Source organism: Orcinus orca, chromosome 10 (assembly GCF_937001465.1).
Source record: "Orcinus orca chromosome 10, mOrcOrc1.1, whole genome shotgun sequence".
NCBI lineage: Eukaryota > Metazoa > Chordata > Mammalia > Artiodactyla > Delphinidae > Orcinus > Orcinus orca.
The window spans coordinates 6,615,514-6,638,981 of record NC_064568.1 but is presented as its reverse complement, the minus strand read 5'-3'; the positions used below and the strand labels follow the sequence as shown (position 1 = coordinate 6,638,981).

Below are 23,468 nucleotides of genomic sequence, written 5' to 3'. Positions count from 1 at the left end.
GTCTGGGGAACGCTGGGGCCCCACTAGGGTGTCCAGCAAGTGGCCTACGGAAGCAGGGTAGAAGTGAGATGTGGAGTCAGAGCTGGCTGAAGAGGGAGGTGGGCAGTGGGCAATGCTGATGGCCTCCAAAGTCGTCCCCACAAAGGCATCCCACTTTTCTCCCCAGAGGGAATTCCATTTGGGATCTGCCTGTGGAGCTGGTTTATGTGGAATCGGGGCCCGTCGGGGCTGGGAGACGCTGCCATGCCCCTCTGGCAGCCTACCCTTCCGTTTTACAGATGGGGAGCCTGAGGCCTAGTCAGGCAGCCATCTGCCTTGGACACGCCACAGCTAAGCCAGGGCTCGGAGGCAAGTGCTGGCTCCAGGGCAGACCTTTAACCCTATAAGAAAACTCTCGTGTCACCTCGTGGGGCTACCTGTTCAGCACCCCTCTTCATCAGATACGGCTCCAAAAGCAAGCACCTACACAGGGGCCAGGGCCACCTTCTAAGGAGACCCTGCATCAGTGGGGTCCTCTGTGCGTGGGACTGCCCTCAAGGCTGGGCCAACACTCTCACTACAAGACCACTGACAGGCTGCCCTGGGAGGTGGGGTGAGTCCTGGACCAGGAGTCGGCCGGGGTGGGACCAAATGCTGTGGGGCAGGGGGCATCCTTCTCTCCTGAGCCCACCTTCCTCTCCCCCAGCTTTCCTGCCCTGCCACCACCATGGGTCAATTTGCAATGACAAAATACAAGAAGGAAATGGACAAGTCTTGACAAACTGTAAGTAGCTTCCTGGATAAAAGGAGCTGTTTCTTTCTGGGGGACTCGGCACAGCAGAGGAGTAGAGCAGGGGCTTGGGGATCAAAGATATGGGATTGAACCCCAGCTCTGCCACTTACTATTGAGCTAGTCATTTGGCCAATTTGAACCTCAGTTTCTACATCTGTGAAATGGAAATAATACCTGCAATTGTGAGAGTGTTGGGAGGCATGAATGAGTAACATGTGCATGTGACACATAGTAGGTGCTCAGCAAAGTCTGGCTTGCTTCTCCGTCCCTCTTCTGCAAGGTGATAACACTTTGAAGCCATAGGAAATCTGGTCTTTGATTTCAAACAAAACGAGAGAGAATCAGAAGATATCATTGGTTCACTTCTTCAGTGTGAATTGAGCACGTACTACATGCCTGGCAGTGTGGGGGCTGCCTCCTGGGGCAGGACACTCAACTGCAAAGAAGGGAGGGAGGGTCTGAGGAGCCCTGGGGGTGCTGAGTGGTGCCTCTGCCCTGGGTGAGGGCTAGGTAGTGCCCCACCCATGTGGGGGTGTCTCAGACCTCTCAGAACCTCCCCCAAGGGAGGTAAGCATCTCCTCTGGGCCTTGGTCAGGACTCTCGGCTGCCAGCCCCACAGAGGGATCCCATGAACTCCTGCCTGAAAATCCAGCCCCAACTCAGGTCCTAGAACTACCTGGCTGGAGGCTGGGGGTGTGTGTGGCTGGGGTGGGGGCTTTGAACTCACAGACTCCTGGGTTCAAATCCAGGCTCCATAACTCACTGGCTGTGTGACCTTGGGCAAGTCACTTCACCTCTCTGAGCCTCAGTTTCTTCATCAGGACGATAGACATAATGTCTAGCTCAGAGGATTGTGCTTTGAATTAACTGAGCTACTGCATGTAAAATGCTTCACCTGTCCACAGTTAATGGTAGTTTAAAACGGCACACAAGGCCCTCCTCTCTTGCCTTGAAGCAACTGGGACATAAGTATCCCACCCTGTGTGGCTGGCACAGCGGCAGTCTTGCCTGGGGTGCTCTGGAGTCACTCCGAGTGGCTCGTGAGAACTGATCACGTCTATGGCCACCTCACGTTGGTAGCTTGCGACCTGCCAGGGTGGGAGCACTTACACCACAGACACCAGCAAACGCTACGTATCAGGGCCCTCACCTCCCTACGAGCCGGTCTAGAACGTTCCCCAGCACACCACCGAGCCCTGGTCAGGAGCGCAAACCTGCTGCCTGGAGTCTGTTGCCTTCCGGGTCTCGGGACCTCTTCTGCCCTGGTTTCTCTCCACCTGCTCCTCCACACCTGGCCACCCTCACCCACCCCAGCGTTGGTAACCTGCCCTTGGGTCTCTCTTATTCTCTGCCACAGGGAGGGCTAAGGATAGCTGCTCTGCCCACAGGGATTTCGGAGTCAGATGAGGTGAGCCTGGTGAGCCACAGCCCTAGAAGCCTGGTGGCCAGTTATCTTCCCTCTCCCTCGCTCCCTTTTCTGAACCCTTGTCAGTCCTCCTCTCAGCCTCCAGTATCCCAGCCACAACCTTCTCGCTCACACTCTCATCCTGAAGTTCCACGATGCCTGGCACCCACTCCTCTGATCTTTCCACGCCCACCTCTTCTTCCTCCAGCCCCATAAGGCCCATCAGCAGCCAGTGAACTACTGCGTTTGGAGACAGGTGGCCCCGAGGAGGTCCCGGCCCCGGGCCTTTCCCCTGTGACACCGAACAAGCTTCTCGGCCTTTCAGAGACTCCTCGGTAAGGATGGTGATATAAATCGGGCTCTTGCCATGGGTCAGGCACCGTGCCAACAGCTCTACCAGCCGAGCTCATCCTTGTTTCCTCACCTGCAGGATGGGGATGAGAAAACTGTCTGCCCTGGGGACTTGCACGGTGATCCCCATTAATAGCTGGGGTGAGGTTGACTCTATTTGTACAGCGCCGTGCTAATGCTGTTATTCTGCTCTGAAGGGCAATGCTTGTTGAGATCTACAATTTTTAGATGTGTTAAAGAAAAAAAACGCCACAGGCATGTTATTTATAGTCAGCTCCGTACAGGTTTTTATCATTCTTCGCCTGCTCTGCTAAAAATAACAAATGACAAAGGTCACATCTGCTCCCACCTATGGGAGGAATCTACAAAGAATGAGGCTTTCGATTCACTGCCTGGGTGAAGTGAGAATTCCGCTGCTGCAGCCCCTGGAATTCCTCCCCAGGCTCGCTGGGAAGCTTGGGAGGCCTGCTGTGCCTCACTGGGCAGGTGAGTGGGGCCTCAGTCACCTCCTCCCCCAGCCTGGGGAGGGAGATGGCGGTGGGGCATCAGGAGATTGGGCCTTGGTTCCAGGGCTGCAGCGCCGGCCTCAGCTGCCCCGTATTCAAAGTGAGAGGGGCGGAGCCAGTAGGCACTGCGAACTTTCTCCTGACCCTAAATGCAAAGATGCCCTATTCCCTTCCCCTCCACCCTGCACCCCCGTGGACTCACTTACTGAACGTCCATCGGCCCCTGATGATGACAATTGTGCTGATGATGCGAATAATCAGGACAATGTTTGTGGAGCGCTGACGTGGGCCTTCAGGTGGAGTAAGCACGCTGACTCCGTGCACCGTCCCCCCCCCCACCAACCCCAGGTTAGGAAAGTTGGTGACCCCATCTGACAGATGAGGGAGGGGACGGAGCCCCGAGGGTGACAGTGCACGTGCACGGACTGGCACCAGGCAGTGACGGCTCCAGAATGTGACCGGGTGTCTGCCTCCTGGGCATAGCAGGAGGACAGAAACACCCAGAGCTCGCTTTCCCCATCACCAAGGGAGCCATGGTCCCAGCTATGGTGACTCTCACATAGGCAGGGAGTGGCCGTGGATGGACAAGGGCCTAGGGCAGCCCGGAGGAGGTCCCAGCGAGGGCCTCATTTCTCCTGGTCCTTGCCAGGAAAGGGGGACAGGCACAGAGAGAGTGGAGGTGGGGTGGGGTGCCAGTGCCTGGCCTGTTTGGGGAGGGCGGGGCTGGGCTGTGGTCTGGGAGTGGCAGAGGCCACTGGGACCCCACGGCAAGGGGGCTGGCAGCTCGCCTGGGGACCAGAAGCCCCTACACCTCAGGAATGATGCTTGCCGCCTCCACAGGTATAGCACACACTTCACATCCTTCTTTCACTCAACTCCCTTTTAAAAAACGTATATACCTTCTTAGTATATTATCTTAAGCATTCACAGCCACGAGATCATGGATTTGCTTTGCCAGTTGTGTTTTCCCCCCAAACACATTAAAATAAGTGCTCACTCTCCAGAATGCGGCCCGGGTATGCCCTTTGCGAACCACAGCTGTGGCCTTGGCCGGCCGGTGGGTTTGAGGCGGCTGATCTGATCTGGGTTACAGGAGGGTTTCGCAAGGTTCACAAGGGGCAGGAGAGGCCTTCCTGGGGGTCGGCCCCTGCCCCATGACAAAGCCCGGGTGCCAGCGTGCCCCCCCGCTGGGCACTGCCTGTCGCCCCCCCCTCCTCCTCAGCTCCTTTCTCTGAGAGAGCGCGCTCCTGGATACACCCTTTTCCAGCCAAGAGCTGCCGCGGCCCGGCTGACCTCAATGATTAACACACATTCCTGGCCTAGTTAGAAAGCCCCTCGCCTCTTGTATTTATAGCCACCTCCGGACTCAGCTCGCGCCTCTGAGGGAGGCCCAGCTCTTCTCTCGCCACCTCTGTGCCGCCCCAGCCCTGCTTGTCCTGACAAGCACTGCCAGACCCTCCTCTTTGAGAGAGAGCAGTGGAGCCGCAATTTCATTCTGGGTAACCGGGGCCAAGTGGTTCCTGCTCCCCAAACCTCATCTGTAAAACGGGAGCCGTCGTACAGGCCAGGCTTTGGTGAGGAATCAGTGAGCTCCTAGTTCTGAAATACGAGTAATGGTTAATGCTTAGGGAGCGCCAACTACATTCTAGGCCCTGTTCTGAGCACTTGGCACGTATGAACTCACTTAATTCTTACAACCACCTTATGAGAGAGATACTATTACTATCACGCCCATTTTGCAGAGGAGAAAACTGAGGCACAGAAAGGTTAGGTGACTTGCCGAAGGTCACACAGCTAGCTGGGATTCAAATCAGACTCCACAGCCTGTGTCCTGAGTGCTCTGCTGAACCTGGCACACAGAGTGGGTCCTCAGCCCCCACGTGTTCCCTGCCTTCGGGGTCTCCTTAATTAGTTAGGCATGTCACTCATTGCCTGCAATCAAGTGGGCACTGAGTAAACAAATAACGACGGCCACGTGCTGGCTGCGGACATCAGCCCCAGCGAGGAGGTTAGGAGGCCACGGCGAATGAGGGGACAAAGCAGGGAGGGGCTGAAAATCACAGGTGGGACTCGTATCAAGGCACCCCTCCTTACAGAGGGGATGCTGAGTCCCAGATAAAGGAAGCCAGGCGGTGGCAGCAGAGCCCTCAGTTCCCACCCCCACTGCCCCCAGCCATCCCTGACCTTTCTTGCCCTCACATTTCAAAGGGGAAACATGTGCAATAAACGTATTCACATAAAGGTTTTAGGAACTTAGCCACCTTGTCCTATGAATATTTATAGTTACAAATGGGAATTCCAGGAAGGACAAGAGAATGAACATCGTTCAGTGTTTTACTCTGTAAGCGGCACTGGGCCAGGCGCTTTATAGTCACTCCTTCATTCAACAAACATTGGCTCAGCCCCTGCGCCACGCTGGCTGCTTTATATGTTGCATGTGAGAGGTTGTCACCTGCTTCATCTCCTCACACACCTTCCCCGAGCGGCTCACATCTGGCTGCACCCCAGTCCTTCAAGCCCCCTACCTGCTCCCACATGGTCACCCCGACACGGGGCAGAGGGGCAGCGAGGGAAATGTCCCGTCTTGCTGCTGTTCCTCACATCAGCCCTAAGACATAAACTCTGTTCTCAGACTCAAGCAAAGCTGCAGCCAGGGCTTCAGAATCCTGGAACGGAGAAGGAGGGGTCGGGCTGCCTGTCCTTAGCCGGAAAATTGATGGCCGACCCTGATTTAGTTAGCTTTTCCGTAGAATCATTGAGGTAAGCCCGTAATTAGCTCAGGGGCCCAGAGGGAGAGGCCGGGTGTGGGAGCCAGCACTGGAGCAGGCGGTAAGGGGGCTGGGGGCCAGCTTTAAGCTCAGACGCCCGGTCCTGCACCGGCGGTGAACCCCTCCGTGCCCGTGGGAGGTGAGTGGAGAGAAATCCTAAGTAACACGGAAGAAGAGATGGGCCGGAGGGGCCAAGAGTGGGCTAGGGACTGTTCCTTTAGGTTGTGATTATGTTGGACCAAACTGCATGACTTGTAGGCACCACGTCACCAGGGGCTCAGGGGGTGGCAGTGAGACCACGCTGCTGCAGATAATCTCTCCGAGGCCCTTGCCGAGGGCCGTGGAGATGCTGCAACAGTGCTGGGTGTTAAAGCAGGATTTCCCAGCTAATAACAGGGGGAACCCCGTTTCCAGTTCTGAGGAGGAGGCTCCCAGAACAGGGCCTGCACTGCATGTAGGGTAAGGGGGTGTGAGCCAGGCACAGACAGGCTTCAGGCTTCAAGGGCACACACATCCCAGATGGGTAGGGGACCCTTCTACGGGCCCAGACCCCACCAGCCCCACCTTAGTGGGATTCCTGCCGCAGGGATCAGAGCCAGGGCCCCCTTTCAGGAACGCAGCGTGACCAGGAGGTGCCAGACAGGCACCCATAAATAGTCAGCTGAGCAACGGCACAGGGTTTCCAGGCGATCCTTGGGAATAAGACATGGGATCTGGGGCCAGAAAGCCCTTCATTCATGAACTTTCAACATGAGAACTTTCAGAGACACTAATGAACTTGTACATTCTCACAGCTAGAGGATGGCGTTTTAGTCCCTGAGGGTGGTTTATCCCTTCATCCCCAGTGATCTGCCTTCTGATGCTCATTTTCGAGGTGTTTTATGGATGTTATTAAGCCCACCATGTCCAATCAACATAGGAGCAGTGTGGAAATCATGTAAAGAGACTGTGGGAATGGGGGTGACACTTACTCTTCACTGAGGTATACAGCCTAGGTGCTTGTCTCCTGTCATCTGAGATGTAAAGACAAATCGTGAACTCCTTGGGGAGTTCAGTCTGCCTTGGGGAGAACAGCGGAGCCAGAGGTGGCCCCGGGCTACACTTGGAAGGAACGGCAGCAGTGCCACTGTTGGAATGCCTACTCTGTGTCAGGGCCCATGCGAGGTGCTTTCATCTACATCCTCTCCTACAGTAACTCTGCTGGGGGGAGGGACAGTGTTAGCTCACTGACAAGACGAAACTGAGGGTCAGAAAGGGGAGGTGATTTGCCCAAGGCTACTCAGCCAGAAAGGGCAAAGTTTGGATTTGAATCCCAATCTGTCCGATACCGGAGCCTGTGTTCTTCTATACTTCACAGAGGCGGGTGGTGGGGTTGGAGACTGAAGGACAAGGAGGATTTGAGGCAGAAAGGAAAGTGGACGCTAAATTCAGTTTTTAAAATCTAGTCTGTGCACTGGTCGGGAGCCAGGCCACAGGGACGAAGAGTACACGGTGCCTGCCCTCCAGCTCCTCATGGGCCAGTGTACATGCGCCGCTAGGACCTACTTGGCTGGCGTTCCTTCCCAGTGTGTGTCCTGCTAAATCCTGCTTGACCCGTGTTCCCTTCCCAGGTTCAGCAGGAACCCTTCTCCCCCGGCCCTGAGGCTGGTTTCTCTCTAGCCGCCCACCCTCTGCAAGGTCTGCTGCCCCAGCCTGGGACCTGGCACTTGTCTCGCTGGATGTCTGTGGATCCTCGTGCTTCGCAGCAGCTGTGCTCAGCACCACCCCACCCCGACCCCCCGTCATAACAATACTCTGTGTGTGGCTCAGAGAGGTTGAATAGCAGGTTCAAGGTCACCCAGCTAGGAAGTGGAAGAGCCGGGATTTCATCTCATGTCTATCGGACTCCATAGCCTGAGGCCTTCCGCATGACCCTGTCTCCCCTGCGGCCACCACGCCCACCTCCTTCCGCCTCGCAGGTCATTGCACCGGAGGTTACCTGCGTTAGGCATAGGCCCTGCCGAAGCCAGCTTTGCACTTGTTAGATGGAGAGAGGAGATGCATTTTGGAACCCACCCAAGAAAAAGACACTTGAAATAACTTTCCTCTGTAACTCTTGCTGCCAAAGCGCACTGAACCCCGAAAGGGATCAGGCCTCTGCAGGACTCACATCAATGCTGCCCATTTGGCTGGGATTTGCAGCTGACAGTGCACTTTCCAAGTCATTACCTCATAGGTCCTCAGAGCAGCCCTGGGGTGGGTGTCCTGAACCTCCTTTTACAGATGAGGAAGCTAGAGGCTCAGGAAGGTAACAGGGTGTGCTCAAGGTCAGGTCCCCCTGTGGGTGTGACCTTGGATAAGTCATGTTTCCTCTGAAAGCCTCAGGTTCTTCATCTGCAAAGCTGATGATGGTGTTGCCTTCCCAGTGTTGCTCTGAGGGTTAAGGAAGAGAAAATGGGTGGGAGGGTCTAGCATAGAAGCTGACCTATGAGAGGCACTCCACAGCTGGTAGGTCTCCAGACAAAGCTAAGATCACAAACACGTAGAGAGTCAGGGGGAAGAAAGGCCAAGAGCCACAGCTCCTCAAGTCCCCACCTGTGCAGACAGGGAGGCGGGCTGCAGCCGACAATGACAGCCACACTGGTTTTTATTGCTTAATCCTTGGCACATGCTGTCTTATTGCATCCTCATCGTAAGCTGCAGGAGGTTAATACAATGTTTATCCCCATTTTACAGATGAGGAAATGGAGGCACAGACAGGTTAAGTAAATGGGAACCAAAGGGCAGTTTTTCAACAGAAAAGAAAAAACAACTCAGGTTCAGAGTAGGACAGGTCTGTAAATTAACCCTCTTGCAAAAAAAAAAAAAAAAAAAAAAATCCCTCCAGAACATGCCTCCCCTCATTCCTCAACCCCTTTAGTTCTCACTTAGGCGACTTCCTTCACATAGAGTTTATTGCTAGCTCTTTCCCACAGACTGAGGGTCAGGAACCCCTTGGAATCGTGGCCTCCCATCTGCTGGGCCAGTGCTGGAAGGGACGCTGGGGGTCCCAGCATCCCTAATCTTTGCTAAGGCTTTGGAAGTGGGGAAACTCTGCTTCGTATCCGCTGCACCCCTGATGCATGGCGCAGATAGCATCTGGTCAGCAAACATCGTATTTCAAATATGCTACTGGAAGAACCCAGGCGGAGGGGAAAATTCTCCCTCAAGTCCCCCTCCCTCACCTGCTGCAAAGCCTGGTGGATTCCCCGGGGACCCCGTGTCGCTTGCAGCCGGGAGAGGGAAACTAGGAGATTGCTTCTTGCCTCCAATAAAATGTCAGACACACAGGTTCAAGCATTTCTTTCTGTGCCTCAGTTTCCTTTTCTCTAAAATGCAGGAAAAAAATAATAAAAGAAAGCAAACTGGCAGGGCTAGACTGGGGTGGAAGCTGCAAATCAACTGTTTGGGAGAGCAGCCAGCTTAAAATAAATTTGTTTGTTTTACTCAGAGCTTAAAATAAAGTTGAACTAAGAGCCAATGTTTAAAAATTGGGGAATTGTGCAGAATCCAGATTTCTGGCTTCTCTTAAAATATGAGAAATGCTGCTCACCCCGGGGTTGGCTGGAGTGGGTGAGGCCATATAGATGGGCAACTGGTCAACAGTTCGACCCTCACCCCATCTGGCTTCGTGAAGGGCAGTTTCCTGCCTGGGTTCAGGAGGTAAGAGAATTTATAACGCCTGGACCTCGATCTCTGGCAAGAGTCAGCGCCTTCCAGAGAGAGGAGTGGGTTTCTGGTACAAAACCTCTCCCAGGTATTTAACAAATACTTGTTATATGCCAGAGGTTGTTTTAAACATACCAGGTATAGTCCCACGGGCTACACACATACCAAACAACCACTTAATTCTCATAACAACCTCGTGAAGCGAGTGCTGCTGTTATCACATCTATTTTACAGAGAAGACACTGGCGCACACAGAGGTTAACTCACTTGCCCAAGGCCACGTGGCTAGTAAGTGGTGGCCTTGGAATTTGATTCCTGGCAGCCTGGCTCCCGAATCTGTGCTCTAACCACTGTGTGAAGCTACCCAACCCCTTTTCTGGGTCAGTGGCCAGTCCTGTGGCTTCATCCAGGTTTCCATGTCCCAATATGAAAACGAAATCATCACCCCTCCCCCATTTCTCCTTCCCTCCTGGCCTATATTTATAACTTCCCTCCCTCGTGTCAATCAGCTCCTTTAATCCTCTCCACACTCCTGTAAGGCACAGGAGCTACCATCATCTCCACTTTCAGATGAGGAATTTGAGGCATAGAGAGGTTGACTTGTCCAAGGTGCTGTGGCTGGAGGTGGCAGGCCCAGGCCATCTGGCTGCAGAGTCTGCACTCCTGGCACCCTTTATTCCCCCCACTCTCTCCCAACCATCCACGCTTTCCATTCATTTCTTCCCCCCTTCATTTCTTCACTCCCCATCCATCCAACACTCAACTCAGACCCCGTGCTAGCCATGGGGACATGTATCAGGTGTATCCAGGCTGGGGAGGGGGGAGTGGGAAGGCAACACCCTGCTCCCAGAACAGGAACTGCCCATGACCACTCCCTTTGGGGCCGAGGCCAGTGGGAGAACTGGTTGCCAACTGACAGCCCTGGAGAGCTCAGGGGGAAGCAGTAGAGGGAAGCCGGTGGCACCTGGCAGCTTCCTGTAGGGCGAGTCCTCAGCAAGGCACTCAGGATTCAGGGAGACCCTGGCAGCCCTGAACCCACGCCCCAAACCACAACCTTTACAGCTGAGCACTGACCAGCCTTTCAGTCCTGGCTCTGCCACTGACCTACTCTGGGGCCCTGACGAGTGCCTTCCCCTTTTGGGGGGACTCAGTTTCCTCATCTGTAAAATAAGGGCATTAGACCACTGGAGGTCAGAAACTGGCAGCTCAAAGGCCAGACCCTGCCCATGGATATATTTTGCTTAAATATCTGAAGAGTGCTTTTTTTTTTTTTTTAATAGACTTTTTGTTTTAGAACAGTTTCAGATTTACAAAAAATTTGCTAAGAATAGTACAGAGAGTTCCCACCTACCACACGTCCAGTTCCCTTTATTATTAACAGCTTACATTACTATGGTGCATTTTTCACAATTAATGAATCAATACTGATATGCTAATATTAACTAAAGTCCATACTTGAGTCACATTTCTTTAGTTTCTACCTAAAGTCCTTTTTCTCTTGCAGGATCCCATCCAGGATACCAGATTATATTTAGTCATCATGCTTCCTTAGGTGCCTCTTGGCTGTGATAGTTTTGCAGAATTAAAAAAAAAATTAAATTTGTATGCCTCAGAAGGAATGTTTGGGGTACTAGAAATATTCTATATGTATTTTGATCTGGGTGGTGTAAATATGTGTAAAAATCATCAGATGGTACATTTGAGATCAGTGCTGTGTACATGCTTTAATGTATGTGTATCATGCCTCAACAAAAAAACAACTGAATGGCTCTCTCCAATTTGCCACAGTCCCCAGCACTCCCTATTATCTCACTCAGAATCTATCCTTCTTTATTTCATCTGCTTGGCATCTGTAGTTACCACATGGTATATAAATAAGTCTCTTCTAGTTTACTCATCTGTAAAATGGGTATCATGATATTTTCTACCTGATTAGGCTATGGTCAAGATTAATTGAAATAACATATATAAAGTTCTTAGCACAGTGCCTGGTGCATAGTAAGTGTTCAATAAATGGGAATCATAATAATTATCATTGCTCATGTAATATTTATATTATTAAAACAAGTACATAACTCTTCTTTCTCCTTAAAGCAAACTCCATCCTCTCTCTCCTCTCCCTCCTCAGCCTCCTCTTGTGTCTCCGTCCCTCCCTGCCAGGGAAGGCCCAAGCTCAGATGGCTAGAAGGTAGAGAGACAGAGGCAAGCCTTCAGAGGTGCCCCAGATCAGCTAAGGAACCAGGAGACCCCTGAGGGTGACCCCAGATCTGTCCTCAACATCCAAGGAAACCTTGGTGGAAGTTGAGGTCCCAATCCTTCCCTTCCTAAGGAGCCTCTTGGAAAACAAGGAGTTCTGCCCTCAAAAGCTGTATCCTGCCCCCCTCAGGGGTCTCCCTGGCCAAGGATCCCTGGGCACAGAGGGAAGCTGTGGGCTTTTGGAGGGGCACTGAGGAAATCATGGGGAGAAGATAGCCTCCCCCAGCTCTCTGCTGGCCCAGCATCTTGGGGGATGCCAGCTTCCCTTGTGTGGTGCCCCCAAACTGTGCCCAGAAGCAATGAGGTCACTAAAAGATAGGTCTTATATGCTTTAGGGTGACCTCTTGCAAGCGGAAACCAAGCTCTAGGCAGGATGTGCTGAGGGGCGGCGAAGACCAATGAGGTTCAATGAGATGGTGAGGGAAGCAGAAAGAACAGGGACTGGGGGTTAGGAGGTCGGGGCTGGACCCTGTCTTGCCCTCTGACTTGCTGTGTGACTGCTGGCAGGTCCCTTTCCCTCTCCGAGTCTCCCTTTCCTCGAAACATCATCATCAACAACAATGGCAACAACAATAATAGTAACAATAGTGATGATGGTGGTGGTGATAGTGGCTCCCGATTTAAGTATGAAGCACAGGATAAACTTTTATGTGTGAGGCATGATTTCATCCTCGCAAGTATCCCATGGAGTAGATCCTATAATTATCTCCACTTCACATATGAAAGAATGGGGGTCAGAGGGTCAAGAACTTGTCTGAGGCTTCCAGCTGAAAAGTTTGCAGACAGTCTGAGGCTATAACCTAGATCATCTCCTTTGCAGCTGCACCTGTGAATCAGGCCGATAACCTAAGGAGTCTCCTAATTTTCCTTCCAGCGCTGATCAGGCGCCCTCTGAAGGTGGGTCCCTTGTTCAGGGAGTAGCAGGGGGCAGTGGAGATGCCCAGAGCTCTGCGGCTGCATCTACCATCTTATCTGATCTTCGTAACAGCCTTAAGAAATAGGTCCCACTATCACCACTCCCATTTTATAGGGTGGGAAACTGAGGCACAGAGAGCGGAGGTAAATGTGCAAAGTCACACAGGGGTCTGGATTTGAACCTGGGCTATCTCACTCTCTCGCTCACGTTAGCAGCCCTCCGCAGGAAGGGTGCCCAGAGAGCTGAGTGAGGGCCAGAGACTGACCCCGTGGGGCTCCTCATAAACTTCCAAAGGGCGTGCCTGCCCTCCAGCCTCCCTCCCGGCCCAGCACTCACAGGCTTGCGGCCCCTCCCCTTGCACTAAGTTGCTTCCATCTCAGTGCCCGCCCTGCGCTGCAGTCCCAGGCCCCCGAGGGGCCCAGCCAGACCAGGGCTGCGGGCTGTGCCGGTGAACCACTCACCCATACCTGGGCTAGAGATGGTGGCGAATCCCCCGGTGTCCCCGCTGCATCCCAGGCCACGGACACAAACCCCCACTCTGACCTCTTGGCTTCAGCACCGACAGCAACCACAGAAGTCTGCAGCCTGTGGCTATACCCTGTGAGGTGGCCACGGCGCCTGGTCCAGCTGCCAGCAGGGCTGCCTCCCTCTCTGGTCTTGGGACCAGCGAGGGGGAGGCCAGGGTGGGGAGGGGCGGGGGAGCATGGCCGGCCTCCACAGCGCCTATGCTCGGCAAAACAGTGCCACTGCCAAAAGCAGTGTGGGTGGTGAGCACTTCTCTGTGGCCCTGGCTTCCTCCTGGGCTACCGTTCACTTGAGGCTTCTGATCCTATCAGCGGTGCCCTGGCTCCAATCCTGTTACCTGGAAGTCCTTTTGTTCTGAGGACTCCCTGTACAAGTCACTGGTATAGAGTGGCCCTGGGAACGTCGGGAAAGGGCAGCCACCACATGTGCATCTGGCCAGACCCGAGCATAGAGGCTTCCAACGAAGCAGCCACGTGTGTGTGAGCACTGGGGAGAGGCCAGGCCAGGGGCAGTGGGGAGGGCCTGGACCAAACAGCCTGGATCTCGCCTCCTCCAGGAAGCCTCTCTAGACTAAAGGGAAAAAAGGTGACACACTCCCCCACTCATCCTGTCTCGTGGCCCCATGACACTCCTCGCTTGTTCCCTTAGAGCGCGCCCGATTCCCTTCTGTCCACTGACAGAGAACAGGAAGAAAACACACCTGTTTCCTGTCGAACGGAGAGCCAGACTTTCTCCAGCATCTCTGGAGAAGAGCAGTTCCACACGAGGGACTTCCCAGCTCCTGTAATCTTCCCCTTTGCGTGCTGACGTTTGTTTTATTTTAAACCTTTCAGGTGTGAGGAACCCGCCCTTGACTATGTTTTTCACTTTTACATGAATTGATATTTTGCTGATCACAACAGCTCCTATTTGACAACCAGTAGAACATCTATGTCGCAAACATATTATTTAGTCGCCCTCGCGATTTCCTTCGCTTCTCAGCCTTTTGCTTTTTAAAAGGCAGTTTAAGTCACACAGGTACTAGATGAACACTCTCCTGTTGAACAAAGTTGGTTCAGGGACCACAGTGCTGGCAGCTTGCCTGGGGTGGCTCCTGGGTGGTGATGTGTTTCCCTCTGCTGCCCCTTCCCTAAGTAGCCCCAGACTGCTGCACGTGTCTGGCCTGCGCATCTTAGTTTCCTGACTGTTTTGTCTCTTGGCTCTTCCAGCAGAAAAACTCCCTCCCCTGCCACCTCATAACTTGTACCCATGGCCTCCTTGCGCTTCCTCTCCTCAACAAGTACTCAGCACCCACTGTGGGTCAGGGACTATGGAGGCAGGGGTAGGAAGACTTGGACTCTGCTCAAGGAGGGCGAGAGGCTCATGAAGACTCTGACGTTGATCCGTGTGCTCAGAGAGGTTAGATCATTTCCTCTGGGTCACACAGCCAGGAGGCAATAGGGCATGAAGGTCAGACTTATTTGAGTTAAGGTCCAAGCAAGCTCTTTCCACTGCCCCACTCCTTCTAGGGAGTTAGGATCTAGTGAGAGAGATGTAACTGAACAGCCAAGTAAAACACAATAGGATACATTCTACAACAGAGACGTATCTGAAGAGCTGCAGGGACAGAGGGTGAGTGGTTAATTTTCCTGGGGATGGAAGTCCTGCTGGGGATGTTTCAGGGGAGGTGAAACCCGAGCAGGGTCTTCAATTAAGCTACAGAAATCAGATAACTCATGTGGTTAAAATTGTGTGTAAACTAAAAGTCATAATGCCCTGAGTAAGGAGCACTGGGTTTATACATGCATAAAACGCCTGAGCACAAGGTGTGTGAACTGGGTGCCATCTCTGCTCTGGGTCACGCAAGAGGTAGTGAGGTCCCTGTCCCTGGAGGTAACCAGCAAGAAATTAAAAAGTTACCAGTCATTGGGTGGGGTTGTTGAGGAGTTCTTTGGTTCCTTCTAACAATAAGATGCTATAAGTTTTTATTGTTCTTCCCTACTGAAGGGAAGGCAGGTCCCTTCTTATTTCTTCCGCTGACCCTGGGGAGGGGGCACCCTCGACCCCAGGCAGGCCAAGGCTGAGAGTGAGGCCTGAGGGAGCTCAGGAATGCCTGGGACCCCAGTGGCCTTTGACCCCATTGGACTCTGACGCAGCAAATAGTTTTGAGCAATTACCTACCAGGCCCTTGCATATTGGTTACCTCAGTAGCCCCCATGCCAGCCCCTGAGGCAGGGGGTGCTGCGCCCAGTCTACAGACAGGCAAATTGAGGCACAGAGAGGAAAGGGCCCCACACTGAGTGACTGACACTGGTCTTTCCAAGCCTGAGCACAGTGCTTCTGCTACTGCAGCTGCCAGCACCCAGCGAAGATAGACCAGGTGAAAGGAAAGACCTGGAGGGCAGGACCCCTCCCAGGCCGGGCCCAGGGGATTCGGCTCTTGGCACCTGACGTTGGGCATCTGGCCTGTCTGCATGATGCCAGGAGCCCCGCAAAGGGGGGCAAGGCCTGTCATGCAATCAGCTGGTGGGGTTGGGGGCGGTGGGGGGAGAGGCTGGGGTGGGCACGTGGCCTACAGAAGCGCCTTTGGTCCTCATGACAACACTGTGACCTGTTTCTAGATCAGTCAGCTAAGGCCCAGAGAGGGGAGGTCACTTGCTCAAGGTCACCCAGCAGGGCCAGGTATGAACCCAATGTCCATGCTCTCTCTACCACGCCACGTGCCCACGCTACTTCCTACATATTTCCTTGTTTCATTCTCACCTTGGTGCAGTGCGGTGAGCAGAATTCCCCCAGAGACAGTGAAAAGGCACCAACAGTACCATCTCAAGGCTCAGGGTCAGACCTCACTCCACAACAAGAGTTGCAGAGAAAGGCTGACTTGAAGGCAGCCCATCCCTAGCCTTCCTGCCCACAAGCCCACCACGAGTGCACTAGTGGCTTCTGTTATGCATCTTCTTCTACTGCGGCTCCACTCTGAGAATAGAAATGTCCCTGGGACATTTACCTCCCTCCCCCAGAAGGGGTAAAACATTCTGCCCCCTGGACTTCAACCTGGGTGAGCGGATCCCATAATACATTCAGCTGCACAAGTACTTGTCGGGTGCCGAGCACAGGACATGGCATGTGCGAGGCGCTGGGCGGTGTCCCCATGAAGATGCTTTTGCCTCCAGCATGCCGGAGGTGGCCTGGGTACCTGGAGATGGGTAGGGAGCATCTGACTGGCATTCTCAGAGCCTTTGAGATGGCCAAGAAAAGAATGGGGTATGAGAATTTAGGGCACCTGGTGAGGCACAAACTCAGACCTCTGGATGGCTGCATGAGGTCAGAGTCTCCAGGAACCTCGCCACGGTCACCCTGAGCCAGCAGGCCTGTGAGCAGTGGGGAGCAGTTGCCCCAGCTCACTCAGCGAGCTCCCGGCAGAGCAGGCCTATGGGCTGGGAGGTTTCTTCTGCCCGGCCAGACGCTGGACTCCCTGGAGGACACCCCAAGAGCCACATGGAGCTTGCCAGAGCCCGTTTGGTCCAACAGCCTTGCTGGCAGGGAAGGAAACTGAAGCCCAGAGAGAGAAGAGGGAGCATGCCGACTGGATGCCCGGCACTGCACGAGCCCTTTAGAGATGGCCCTCACTCGTGAGGTAGGAACCATCTCCACTTTGTACATGGGAAACTGAGGCTGGAACAGTGCAAGATTCACCTGGGATCAGAGAGCTCAGACTGGCAGCGTTGGGACTCGGCCCAGCATCCAGGCCTGCCTGTGCCGAGTCCAGGGCACTCCTACCCGGTCCCGGCGTGTTTGGAAACGGATTCCTGGCTCTCAGTGCAAGTGAAGTGGGCACCTCCAATATTCAAGGTGGGGGAGATTATTTTAAGAATGGAGATCAGGCAAGAAGGTGGGGTCTACTACTGACCCCTCACTCTCCAGGGACCCGGGCTGGGGGTGCCGTGGGGATGATGGGCTCGGGGTTCCCCTGCACTTCCTGTGTACACAGAGGCCCGGGAGTGGGTCTCATCCCAGAATGACAGTTGAGTGACTGATTAGTTATCTGACCACGGAAAGAGCAGGTGAGGGTTCTCTTGTGGCCCTGGGAGCACTCATGTTCACCTGCAAGGAGACAAAGGCTTCCTTCCCGGGAAGGAAGCCTCTTCCCCTCACCTCTCAAAGATCATTGCTGGGAAGGACCCTGGTGCACTCCTATCTGTCCTGTGGCCTTCCCCTGTGACCGCATCAACAGCTGGGACCGTGGCTTCCCATGTTCCTGGAGTCCAGTTCACAGTCAGGGCTGACCAAGGGCTTGGGTTCAAACCCACCTGCTCTTCATATAAGATAATGGCTGAGAGAGCCAGACTGGGGTTTGTTAAGGCCAAGCGTTCATGAGGGATCTACTGGAAGCTAAGGAGTCAGTGATTCTGAGGACACTGTTCTTTTAGAAAATGATGTAAAATATTCTTTGAGCCTATTTCAGAAATGTCGTGAATGAACCTGGAGCCCATTCAGAGTCAGCTTCAAACAATTAGGAGGGTGTTGTGTGTCCCCCAAAAGGGATGTTGAAGTCCTAACTCCCAGTACCTGTGAATATGACCTCATTTGGAAATAGGGTCTTTTCAGAGGTAAGCAAGTTAAGAGAGGGTTATTAGGGTGAACTCTGCCCCTACAGGACTGGTGTCCTTATAAAGGGGAAATTTGGACACAGAGATAGACAAGCAGAGAGGGAAGATGATGTGAAGGTGGGGATGGGGAAATGCATCCACAAGCCAAGGATCACCAAGGATCATGAACCTTCCAACCACTAGAAGCTGCAGGGGAGGCCGGGAACAGAGTCTCCCTCCCGGCCCTCAAAAGGAATCAACCCCGTGATGCCAGACTTCCAGTCTGCAGATCTGTGAGACGCTAAACGTCTGCTAATTTAAGCCACCCAGCTTGTGGTGCTTTGTCACAAGAGCCCCAGCAAACTAACACAGGTGGCAACGTGTTCCCAGTGTTTGTACGGTTCAGAGAAACTGATGTGCTTCCAGTGGGAAGGGGTCCGGGGTCCTCACACCTGAGGCAGCCGTTCCCACTGGGGCCGCCGGGGGCAGAGACCCAATGAGCAGCAGGTGACACTCCATGCCCTGAGATGTCCTCTCCCACTTAATCCTTCCAACAGTCTCAAGAGGGAGGGCTTCTTACTCTCATTTTAAAGACATAAAACTGCAGTGGCAGAAATTTAAACGCCTTGCCAAGGATTGCACGGTCAGGACCTGAAACCCGCAGGAGAGCCGCGGAGCTTGGTCGTCTGCCACGCCCACCTCCCCAATACAGAACCTGTTTTGAGGAGTTTCCGGGGCTTGGGGTGCGTTGCCCCAGCCTCTCTGCTCCATCCCTGGTATTGCAGACTCTTGGGCAGACTGGCCAGGGCATGGGCCCATGTTTTTCTCTGTTCTCTCATTGAGGAGAACAGGATGCAAGGAAAGGATGAGATGTTTACGAATCCGCGAATACTTCAAAAGCCCTTATGTGTGTAAGTTTCCACCTTTCACACAGCACTTTCGCATGCATTGTTCCCCGGCCCCAGCACTGCCCCTCAGATGGGAATTACCGTCCACCTCTGAAGGACGGCTGACTTACTTGTAAACTGGCCTTAGTTACGACGGCCTAATATGTTGCTCTGATGTGGAAACTCTGCGTTGGATTTATTTATAGGGAACGATGCCTGTAGTTTTTACTTAAAAGAGGTTCCACTGGGACTGTTTTGGGGGTTGTTCCTGAACAGACTTGGAGTAAACATTTCCCATGGACGTTCTCTGGCTTGATGAACCCCTCTCGGTTCACTTCTCTCTGTACGTGCCTGTCGGCAAAGAGAGTGGTGGGATTTCTCCATTCTGTTGTCAAGGACTTTCTCTGCTCAGGCCGCACTGGCTCATCTTGGCAGCTATAGGAGGGCCAGGCTCTGGGAGGCCTTCTGCTTTGGCCACTGAGGAGCCAGCAGGCTCTGTGGGGGACAGCTCAGCCCTTCGTGGTCTCCCACAGGCTCCCGGAGGGCCTGCCCCACCCGCAGGCCTGGGGCCTGGCCCCAGACTTGGAAATGCAGATGGCGCCAAGTCAGATCGTAGGTGGTCCGCTTCCCCCAACTTACACTGCATTTTGCTAAAAGCCTGGACTCTGGAGCCAGAACTCCCGGTTTCAAATCCTGGCTAGGGTAAGCTCCATGCTTCAGTTTCTCCTTCTGTAAAATGGGGATAATGGTCGTGCCTGCCTCATGGGCTGTTGTGAAGGCTAAACGATTAGTGTTTTTTTAAAGCACTTAGAGTAGGGCCAGGCACATAGCCAGCACCATAGTTAAGTGACTGCTCTCATTATTGCTATTGCTGTTATTGTTATCAGTTCATTCAGCCAGCATGGACTGAGGGCCATACGTGCGGAGTCAGATGGACGAGGTTCAAATCCCACCTTTGCTACTAACTCGCTGAGCAACCCTGGGCATTTCACTTCACCACTCTGCGCCTTGGTCCCCTCCCTCTTCTGTGAAATGGAGATAATGAACGTACATATATCACAGGCTGCTGGTGAGGATGAGGGGCTCGGCCCAATGTCTGGCTCACAGCCAGTAAGTGCTTAGTAAATCCTAGGTACTATTATTATCATCAATATCAGAGTTACTGTGATTCCTGCAGGCTCAGGCCAGGCCCTCCACAGCTGCCCTGGGAGAAACACCTTGGACAGATCCTTTAGCATTTGGGGCCCGGTCAGCCCCTCCTGTGCCTTCCCTGGAGTCTCCCTGCCCACCCCCAGCACTCCAGCCCTAGAACCTCGACCCAGCTCTTCCCTGCATGCCTGCCACCCCCCAGTCCTCTCCCAGCTGCAGAAAGATGTCTTCCTAACATTCATCAGATTGCTAGAGCCCTCCAACAGCTTTGCCGCTGCACACAGACTGCAATTCCAATTCCTCATGGGGACCCTCTCGGTCTGGCCCCAACAATTCTGGCAGAGGGGTATCCCTCTGCCTGCGTAGCCTACATGGGGCCCTCACTCACCCCTCCCCAGCCCACTGCCTTTCTCGCTCTTCCTCAACCCCACTAGGGCCACTTGCTCCTTGCCCCCGTCCCCATCTGCCTGGAATGCTCTCCCCACCACCCTGACCTCTGCATGGCTGGCTGCTTCTCCCATCGGGACCTCTGGTCAGAAGTCCCCTCCTCAGGGACTGCCCGCCGGTCCCCACCCTGCAGCCCTGTTTTGTTTTCTTCACAGTGCCTACCACGCCCAGAAGCCATCTGCTGTATTTATTTGGTCTCCTGTATGAGGACCAAGTCTCATGTGTTTCATACTCGAAGGCACCCCAAGGGTGAATCAGAGTGTAACAGAGACTGCACACAGAGGATGCTCAGTAAACACTCATAAACAGATAAACAGGTGGCCAAGCCCCGGCTCCAGGCATCCTTTAGGGAAGAGCTAATGCATCTTTGTTGTTATATAATAAAAGAGGTGGAACCCCAATGGTGAAAATTCCACGACGTTTTTGCCAACCATAAACCTGGGAGGCCTTTCAACCCATCTTGGGAGGAGGAGGGGGGTGTCACCTCTTTACCCGGTAATGGCTCATAGATGGCTCTCCTCAGCCTCCTTCCCCACCCACACCTGTCAAAAGCTGCTGGGTTTAGACGCCCGTGTTTCTGTTCCGAATTACCGATTGTTTAATATTCAAGAGACGGCATTAAATAAATATGTGCACAATTAGGTAATGTGTTTGGAAACAACCTGGTTAGTCCCAAAGTGCTTGGGCAAGAAACAAAACTTCGGCATGGTAAGAGATCTGGGTGATCTCTGAGGGCTGAGGAGAGAGGCACGCCGCTGGTCTGCCTGTCTGCTTCCTCCCTTATTTGGGTCTGGAGTCACTCATCTTCCTTGATGCCGGCAGGGCAGGGTAATAGAAAGTGAGCTCAGAATCTCTGAGTTGCACCCTGGCTCTCCCAGCTCCTGGCTGAAAGTTACTTCTCTCTGGGTCTCAGTGTTCTCACCTGTGAAAGGGCTGACGACACCTTCTGGGAAGGTCAGATGAGATCCTGACTCTGAGCTCTAGCTCAGGGGCTGTTCTTTCGGAAGGTCAGTTGCTTCTGATGCTCAAAGATGAGCAGTGTGACCTCTGTTCCCTGACAGGGGTGGGTCTGGGGGAGCAGGCATGGACTTTGAGGTTCTTAGGTATATAACGCAGGGCGGATCGAGCAAGGCAATAACAGAGGCCCAAAGAAAGGGCTTTGGGAGAACAGAGGAAGATGTGGTTAATCCCAGCTAGGAGCCAAAGAAATCTCACAGAGCTGCAATATGGGCTGGCTCTGGAAGGCTAAGTGGCATTTTGACCCCAGAGAGGGCTGCCCCATTTAACTAACATGCACTAGGCAACTAGCATTTATTGAGCACCTACTATGTTCCAGCTACTCTTCTAATCATTTTACGTGGATTATCTTTGCTTGACCTTGACAAAAGGGAGATGCTGCTGCCGCCCCATTTTACTGACGAGGGACCTGAGACTCAGTTCACTGTGTGCAGTGATGCTGCCTTCCTTCTACGCTTCCTAGCCGTTCTCCCTATTCAAACGCAAAGACACGTGGGGGGATTTCCCCACACCTGCACAATGGTGCATAAATAATTCAAGTGTCCCCGCTAGAATGGCAGAAGGAAGGCAGCTGCTGTCAAACAGTGTTTTCCTGCTTATCAGACCCTCCATCAGCACTCCCTGCAAGGGTGCTCTCTTTCCAGATCTTCCCCATCTCCAGCTCCAGCAAAACCCCAGTCTCCAACTCACCCCTCCACGTCTTCTGGTTAAATGAAAGGCGTCAGGGTTTGGAAAATAGGGCCCATGTCTTGCCAGCTCTGGGGACTGGGTGACGAAGTTCAGCTCTGGAAAAGGGGAGATGGCATTGGTTAGGGGTGGGTGACCCAATGGGGACTCAAGTCAGCAAGGAGTAGGAAGGGAACAGCGGTGTGGAGCGTCCCCTGTGTGCTGGCACTGGGCTAGTGCCAGGGTCAGGTGGGGTGGAGATGGAAGAGAAGCAGGGGAACGCTGCCCCTGCCTTCTCCATCAAGACCTGCCTGGGGGGCTTCCCTGGTGGCGCAGTGGTTGAGAGTCTGCCTGCCGATGCAGGGGACACGGGTTCGTGCCCCGGTCCGGGAAGATCCCACATGCCGCGGAGTGGCTGGGCCCGTGAGCCATGGCCGCTGAGCCTGCGCGTCCGGAGCCTGTGCTCCGCAACGGGAGAGGCCACAACAGTGAGAGGCCCGCGTACCGCAAAAAAAAAAAAAAAGAAAGAAAAAAGACCTGCCTGGGTGGGCTTCACCCCTCCCAGGCCCCATCTCAGGGGAGCTAGTCTACTGCCAGCAGGGTGTCAAGGTGGGGTCTCCCTGTCCTCTGTCTGCTGCCTGGTGTGGCCTGCAAGGGCAGAGGGAGTGAGGCAGAGTGGCCATGGGCATGTGCTCTGGAGAGACAGAGGCTCTGGGGCTCGTGGCTGGACCTTTCCAAGCCTCTGTTTCTCCATCTGCAGGATAGGATAATAATATCTACTTTTACATGCACTTGTGTGTACGTGCGTGTGTGTGCGTGCAGTTTTATCATGTGTGTAGTGTTATGTAGCCACAATCACAATCAAGATACAGAACTTTCTGTCACCATAAGCTTCCTTGGGCTGTCCCATTATAGTCAGCACCTCCCCCCACCGCGCCGCATGCCTCCCTAACTCCTGGCTATCATGAATCTGTTCTCCAATAATGTTGCTTTTTTAATGATATCTATAAATGGAATCATGCTATGTGTGACCTTCTGGGATGGGCTTTTTTCACTCAGCACAATTCAGTGGAGATTCATCAGGTTGTTGTGTGTATAGACAGTTCAATCCTTTTGATGGGTGAGTACCACTCCCTGATGTGGGTGGACCGTAGGTAGCTTAATCATCTATTAAAGGACATCTGGCTTATCTCCAATTTTTGGCAATTATTAGTAAAGCTACTATAACCTTCTGTACAGGATTTTTTTGTGAACATAAGTTTACATTTATTTGGGATAAATGCACAATAGGACAATTATTGGGTCACATGGTAGTTGTATATTTAGTTGTTTTTTGTTTTTAAACAAACTTCCCAATGGTTTTATAGTACCAGTTTACATCCTGCCTACGATGTATGAGTGAACCAGTTTTTCTGCATCCTCACCAGCATTTGGTGGTGTCATTTTTTATTTTAGCCGTTCCGACAGGTGTGCAATTATATCTCACTGTGGTTTTAATTTGCCTATCTTTAATGACTAATGATGTTGAACATCTTTTCATGTGCTTAT

General features: G+C 53.2%; 1 protein-coding gene across 4 annotated transcripts in view; it reads right to left on the bottom strand.

Annotated features, from left to right (window-relative positions):
• Positions 1-23,468, bottom strand: part of ATP2B2 (ATPase plasma membrane Ca2+ transporting 2) — a 353,733-nt gene that overhangs the window by 171,196 nt on the left and 159,069 nt on the right. Inside the window, exon 3 of one of the 4 annotated variants that reach the window (XM_033437363.2) lies at positions 21,945-22,039. The exons of the other annotated variants lie outside the window; for them this stretch is intronic. The gene's annotated coding sequence lies outside the window, so the exon portion shown is untranslated. The remainder of the gene's footprint in view (positions 1-21,944; positions 22,040-23,468) is intronic. 4 annotated transcript variants of the gene reach the window in all.